The following is a 7,706-nucleotide window of genomic DNA, read 5'->3' on the forward strand; positions in this document are numbered from 1 at the left end:
CACACACACACACACACACACACACACACACACACACACACACACACACTCTTTCTCTCTCCACTTGCTGCCTTTGGATCAGGATGTAAAGTTTCCATCTAGCACTGTGCCTGTCTGCTTTCACCCCAGTGATGTTCATGGACTAAACTTCAGAAACTGTAATCAAGCTCCCAATTAAATCTTTCTTCTATAAGAGTTGTCATAGTCATGGTACCCTCTCACAACAATAGAACAGTAACTAAGATGTGTGTTAATGCATGCACACATATGTGTACAGGACCATAAGCATGTGCTTTATCACGGAGCTATCCCCTGAGTTCTAGGATATATTCTTAAATCCCTCTTTTCTTGTACAAAAGCAGCAGACATTGTACTAGCCTGCCCTTCTTTATACATGTATCTCGAAGACTTTCCTAAGCTAATTACCAGTAGATCTCTTGACTTTGGTCCTGATTTGTCTTTGCCTATATCATCATGTATCTAACCAGTCCACTACTGTTCGAATTTGAGGTCATAAGACTGAGAGGGAAGTGACTGGTCACATAGCCAGGAAGTAGAGAAAAGAGCTTGGGTTTTGTGACCTTTCTGGAGAGACATAAACAAATGTCTGCTCATCCCAGATAGATGCCAACAAGAGATCCAGAAACAATTCCATCCAAGTCTTGTTTAATGGGCCACTGAATTTAACTCACAAGAATATAGGCAACTTACAGCACCTACAACTCTGAGAAGAGTCTTTGCTCACAGCAACCCTTTACAGCTGGTTTATCAGAGGTAAGGGTGAGAGCCTGGTGAGTCCTCCTGCCCGTGTTCTCCTGACTCATGAGCCCTTCTCCCTGCTGTGAGGCACTGTCAAAGGACCAGATCTTGTGAGGGTCTTGTGTGGGTGATTAAAGATGCTCTAGTTTCCAAATGGCAATGGCCACATAACACACAGAGGACTGAGCTCTACCGCTGCTGGTTTGCAAGGGTTAGCCTCCCCCTTTCTCTGTGCATCTCTGTACATCAGCTCCTTGGGAAGGGGCTGCTGTGATGGTCATCTCTCTTGGCTGAGGAAGTCTGAGTCTGAGGTGGTACTCAGTGTCGGGTCAGGAGGGTCAGTTCAGTTGAGTCTACTTGGACTGTCGCCTTGGCCCTCCTGCTGAGCCCTACCTGTCCCTGGCCATGAAACATGATCTCCCTCAGTTGACTGCCTAGTTCTCCAGGGGAAGGAGATTAGTGGAAGCAATAGGGAGGGGTTCACTTATGGCACTGTCTCATGATTTAGGGGTGGCATATTCTGAATCTGGAGAGTGGCCACTAGAATGGAGAGCTACTGTTCTTTGGCGCAGATGGAGTGTCCAGTCCTGGGAGAGAGGTGTCAGTCTTTGCTTTCAGGGTTTCAGGAGACAGTGTGTACTCCCATGAGATTAAGGGTGATGTCTTCCATGTATTAGTGGCCTCTAGAAAATGCCTATGGTGATATCTAGATTCTATAGGATAAGCTGGGCTCAGTGGCTCAGCTAAAGCGACACATTCAAGTAGCCTTCCCAGCAGTCCCAGCAGAAGCTTAGGATCTGGCATAGCACACGGCCATATCTACATCAGTCTACCAGCTGTGGCACTGGGGACACCTCAAGTCTCTGAGGATGCTTAGGGGTGGAGAGGGCGAGGATACTGTGTGGGGCCCTAAGGAGCTCAGATAGGGGCTGTGAGAGACTGGCGATCACAGTGACAAGGCAGGCCCAGAGGCTGTGCAACCCCAGGGCTGAGGGCTGAGCCATGGGTGGCTTCCTAGAGAAGGGGACAAAAGAAATCATTTTCCAACTACCAAGAGGTAGCAGGTAAGTGAAGACGGAAGTCAGGAAGCAGAGGGCATCCCGAGCCGAGGACAAACAAGCATGGAACTGCAAAGGCCTGAGAGAGGCCAGGCACCAGAGAGGACGGACTGTTCAGGAGGCTAAGGAGCCATCCCAGGTTGTTGCCCTTTGTCCTGGAAGGACTGGTATCTCAATAGCTCCAGTTCTGCACTAAGCCTTAGCAATGCCCCCCATACACACACACTCAGGCAGTAAGGGCAGGAGGTGGCTGTCCCAACTCTTCTACACTGCCAGTCCTCCACATATGTCAACCCTGCCTCTGCAGATACAACCAACCTTGATCAAAAATATTTAAGTCCATGTGCATCTGTACAAGTACATGTAGGGACTTTGAAATATCACTGCTGTCCCCAAAAGCCAGTCTAAGAATAGCTGCATTCACATCTCCTCCATAGGTGCTGTGAGCCATCTAGAGATGGCTTAAAGTATAAACTACATGCAAACACTATGCTAATTTATATAAGACCTGGTGGACTTTAGTATCCATGGGGGGCTTGGGAACCTCACCTTCCCATACTGAGGAACAACTGCAGAGAAAAGTCACACAGGGCTGGAAGTGGTGGGCTGAGATCTGAGTCTAAACAGCTGGCTCCAGGGCCCAAGGTAGGGGGTGGAGGACAGGGAGTCATGAATAATTGCAGGGTCCTGGGAAGAATGGCTTAGAGGCTGGGTGGAGGGTTTATAGAATCTGAGACAGCAAAGAAAGCCCTGTGGGGGTTGGGAACAACTGTGGGTAGCCATGCCAGAGACAGACTTAGAACATGGCAGAAGTCAGCTTTGTTGGGCTACTGTTCATGGAGCAGGCCCAGGCTAGGTACCCAGGGCCCACCATAGTCATCTTCCTTAGAAGGGACCTAAAGCTGTGTCGGCTGTGAAGGAAGCTAGGCAAACAGACGCCCTAGCTGCATTGTCGCTCCAGTTAAAGCGGAGTTCTGTTAGCAAGGATGAGCTGGAAGCTGACAGGATACAGTCTTAGAAGGATCAAGATAGTAGCCCAAATTGACGTGAATCATGAATGACAACTGAGTCTTACATGGACTGTATCCAGGTCACAGTGCGCACATACACCCACATGTGCATTCATATGCACACGCATATACATGCACAAAAGCATGCATGCACATGCACACATATACACAGAAACACACCTGCATACACATGCACACATGTGCATACACATGTACATACATACACATACACATGCACATACATACACATACACACAGAGAGAGACACACACACATGCACACACATGCACGCATACATTCACATACACAAGCATATGCATACCCATGTACACACACACACACACACACACACACACACACACACACACTCTCACCCACGGGCTCACTGGCTCCCAGGGATCTTGAATGCAATCTGTTCATGCCTTTACACTGCCCATTCATTCTGTAGGCTAGCCTGCTTCCATTGCTCTGTCCTTGGCCACAGGTCACACCTACCCGAAACCTGTTTCTGTTTTGAACTGTGGTCACTTCCAGAGCTTCTGCCCTCTAGACCTTCATCCCCCACCACTTTCCCAGAAGGTCCCTAAGACCCAAAGGCCAGAGAGACAGAATGACATCATATGTGCTGTGGACCTCACTGGGCCCAATTATCCGGCTATTAGTGGAAACGCCTCACATTTTCCCACAGGAAAGCACTCTCCCTGTACCCAAATCGACTGCTTCTGGAGAGCTTGGCAAAGTCCACAGGCCTGAAAAGTGTGAGTTTCCTCCCCATGGGTCTAACCTTCTCTAGGCTGATTGGTTCTGTCCACACTTCCTGTGTGCACATGGGGGTCAGAGGGAGAGGAGAAGAGAGTGTGCTCTCAACAGGGAGGGGGACAACACCAGCAATAGTGAAGAAAGACATGCCTGACAGTCCACAAGCATGCCTCTTCCCCCTCCTCTTCCACCTGTGGGACTCTGGGAAAGCAACTCTATGCTCTGGGGATTCTATTGTCTCTTTTAAGTTAATGACCATAGCGGACACACCTCATTAAACCCTTTGGACATCTGAAAGACAGCACTGCTTCTGCATCAAGATGAACCGCAGGCCCACAGAACCCAAGGCCACACACACTGGCTCTGGAGTTCAAAGCTGTGGAACTGGCCAAACCTGGATAGATGGATGGATGGATGGATGGGTGTCAGTCATGCCTGGAGACACCAGATTCCAAATGATCTTGGGCATCTTTCTTGGCTGATAAAAAGGAGTATTGATCCTTGCTCCAAGCTGCTCTGAAGATCACCAGAGATTCCCCCACCACTGTCTTCCAGGGTTGCAGCCCATGCCTGCCCAGTGCCTGGCCCATTACTTATTAAGAATTTCCTTCTTTTAATGGACTGGTATTGTAGCATATTATTTTAAATTTTGCATGATCATGAGGATATAGCCATAATAGCATGAGAATATGGCCATCAATAACAGGTCACTGTGACAACCCACACAATGCAGTGGGTAGTGAGGCAGAAGAGAGGAAGTGCAGGAGGCCCCTCCCACCAAGCTGCCTCAGGGAGCTTCCTGCCCTCTTCATTCCTGTGTTCTGAGTGGAAATGCTGGCTGCTGTCTCCTGCCCCACCCCTCAGGAAGCAAACATCCTGGGCAAGGAGCTTGCTCACCTCCTCCAAAGGCCGAAAGACTCCCCGGCACAATTCCCAGTAAATGTGTGCTTCCTGCCCACTCTCTGCTGACCTCAAGTAAATATGACACATGACATACCTGCCTTGACACATTGTCCCTGGCAAATGTCCTGAGTCTTCTGACGCTGAGTACCAAGATCCAGACATACTCTAAGGCAGTGGCTCTCAACCTCCCTAATGCTGCAACCCTTTAACACAGCTCCTTAGGTTGAGGTGGCCCCCAAACACAAAATTATTTTTGTTGCTACTTCATAACTGTAATTTTGCTACTATTATGAACTGTAACGTTAAGTATCTGTGTTTTGCGATGGTCTTAGGTGACCCTTGTGAAAGAATTGTTTGATGCCCCCTCTCTAAAGAGGAAGTAACTCACAGCTTGAGAACTATTACTGTAAGACGTCTCTAGTTCCCTATTGCACAGAGTGTTCACATCTCAGCTTTCCAAACCGCTCATTCATGGCTACCAAAGTGTATTTTCAACCACCTCCTCCTAGACATAACCCTCCTCTGTCTGTCCTACATTCTGAACACCCTAAATTAAGGTATTTGACTTATCTGAATCTAAGTTGCAAGAAGGCAGAACGACAAGATTGACTTATCAAGAGGGTGCTCAAAGAGGTTCTTGTTTCCATTGCCCCCAGGCTGAATTTCCTCTGTTGATCTTGAGTGTGCTCCTCTGGTCCGGACTATTTTCTTCAGTTCATGCCTCTGTGCCTTCTGGAAGCTTTCTTGGAATTGCTCCCCCTGTGTATCCTCCTTTCCATGGCTCTGTGCCAGCCTACAGCTCAGAGCTCAGCTCAGTGCCCTGTTAGAAACTCTACTCCCAGCCCAGATTGTGGACTCCCTGGCCCAGTGACTTCTCCTGGTCAAATAGCCCTTTCAAGGGACCTGTCCCCTTACCTGAACTGTAGCCCCTGTGGTTTGAACTGTGTCCCTTCTGCTGTTCTCATGGTCACAGACTGTCCTACAGATTCCAGAAGAAGTCCAGAGCATGGGAGGCAGACCCGTGGTTATGATGCCAGAGCTCGCCAGCCTTAAGGAAAAGATGCTTCAGCCCCTCCTCCTCATGACTTGCCCTACAGAGCACGGCCGTTTCTGTCCTCTCCTCTAAGGCCCACCCATCTCATTCCACTTACAATGCCTTCCCCTGTGAGGCAGACAGAACAGGCTCCATCCCGATCACCAGGAAACCCAGGTCGCAGAGAGGGTCTTACTTACCCCAGGGGCTCACACCCAGAAGTCAAAGGGTCACAAGGCAACGGTGTCTCATGAATCTTGGGTGAAGCTCAGCATTGGCCTAGGGTTCTCTGGTAACTGACTCTTCTTCCAGGAGCACTCCCAAGCGCACAATGCCTCCTCCTGCTTTAGTTGTTCCTCAAGGCACTTCACTGTCCTGCCTTCAACCCCTCAGTGCCACCCACCCCAACCTAGCGATGTCACAGAGATGCAAGGGTCTCCAACCTGGTGACAGTTGATGCCCGTGTGTCCCTTAGGAAAGCGATACCCGTGCCTCTCATCACAACTCTGAAGTCCCACCCCTTTCGATGCCTTTAGCTTCTTGTTGAGCTCCCAGCATTAATCAAAACCTTCCAGCATATTCTTCCTGCTGAGATAGACAATTTGCTTCCATGGCTTACATCAGCACAGACTGGTTGTACCTGCTTCTCTGGGGTTTCCTTACAGCTCCTCAAGGCTCTGCCTTTGCCTTACTCTCCGTTGAGCTTCTCCTCATCCTGGAGTAGGCAAGATGAGGAACATGCTTAGAAACAGTAGCCCTGGGGTCTTGGGTAGGGAGGACCTTTCCATCTCACTCTCTTTACACTTTATGGAGTAATTGGATTGCTTGATTACTGGAGTCCTCAAAAAGATCATTAAGCAGCCACTGACACCTGAATCCTCTTTATTATGACATGTTTGGGTGTGTGATTTTACAGGCAGCTTTCCTGCGTTGAGTTTGCCTGTCTACCTACAAATATGCATGTGTGCATGTATATATATATGCATGAATGTGGGTATGTATGTGTATATGCATGAATACATGTATGTGTATGTACGCATGCATGTATATTGGTTGGTTTTTGCGATAGGGTCTCAACATGTAACACAGATCATCTTTAAACTTTCAATCCTCCTGCCTCTGCTCCCTGAACGCTGGGGTCATAAGTCTGCAAATCCAGCCTGGCTTCAAATTACATTTTCAAAAGATGCGGTGAAAAAGCCATTTTTTACAAATTGTATCTACATTCTATCTGCTGTCCTGAGATAGGGAGAGGTGATGAGTAGCAGATAGACATGTAGAGGCGTGATAGACATGTAGAGGCATGATAGACATGTAGAGGCATGATAGACATGTAGAGGCATGATAGACATGTAGAGGCATGATGGTTAAGCCGGTGATGTCAGGAGATTGATGGACAGATGACAGAATCCCTGCTACCTGAACACTTATCTTGTGACTTCACCTTGAACAAATGCCAAGATGGAGAACTAAGGTGTAGCCCAGGATAACGGAACAATTTAGATTTTTGTTTGGTTGCTTGTTCATTGATTATGCTTTTGATTTGGCAGTGTCTGTGAAACCCAGGCTAGCTTCAAACCCATTGAAGGCTAGCCTTGAACCCTCAATCCCCCTGCCTTCACTTTCCCCTCAGCCAGGATAACAGGAGCATGACACCTACTGCTCAATAGTACCCACCTCACTGGCACTGAAAGCATGCCCCTTCTGCTCTCAGCGCAAGTCACAGGTCACGGCCTCTCGTGGAAACTCCCATGAGCAGAGCTGTGGTTCCCTACCAGAAACTGATAGCACTAATGACTGCTGGGATCTGAGGTCGTGGGACACACAGAGCAGAGATGGGGCCAAGCAGACCTATCAGACACCCTTCCCAACCAAGAGACTGTTCTCTCTGTAGCTGGGTGACCTTGTAAGTGACTCTGGCAGAGCAGAGCCTGGGGTTTCTCAGGCATGAGACAGGGTAGAGACCATGTGCTGCTGCCCCCCAGGCCTGGCAACACGTGAGGAGATGATGGGGTGGGGGAAGCCCAGAAAACACAGAGCTGTGTAACTCCAACCTTCTCTGACCTAAGCTTTCCCCTGCTCACACGGAGCTGCATGTTCCTCCAGTGCAGTGGGAAGGTGGCCTCCATATTGAGTGCTTCTACCACTCTACACCCCATTGTCTGCACCATAAGCATCCACTAC

The 7,706-nt window shown here is 48.8% G+C and overlaps 1 pseudogene; it reads right to left on the reverse strand.

Moving 5' to 3' along the window:
• Positions 1 to 6,210: 6,210 nt before the first annotated feature.
• LOC110331167 overlaps positions 6,211 to 7,706 on the reverse strand; it is a 6,617-nt pseudogene continuing 5,121 nt past the window's right edge.

Source organism: Mus pahari, chromosome 14, assembly GCF_900095145.1.
Source record: "Mus pahari chromosome 14, PAHARI_EIJ_v1.1, whole genome shotgun sequence".
NCBI classification, from domain to species: domain Eukaryota; kingdom Metazoa; phylum Chordata; class Mammalia; order Rodentia; family Muridae; genus Mus; species Mus pahari.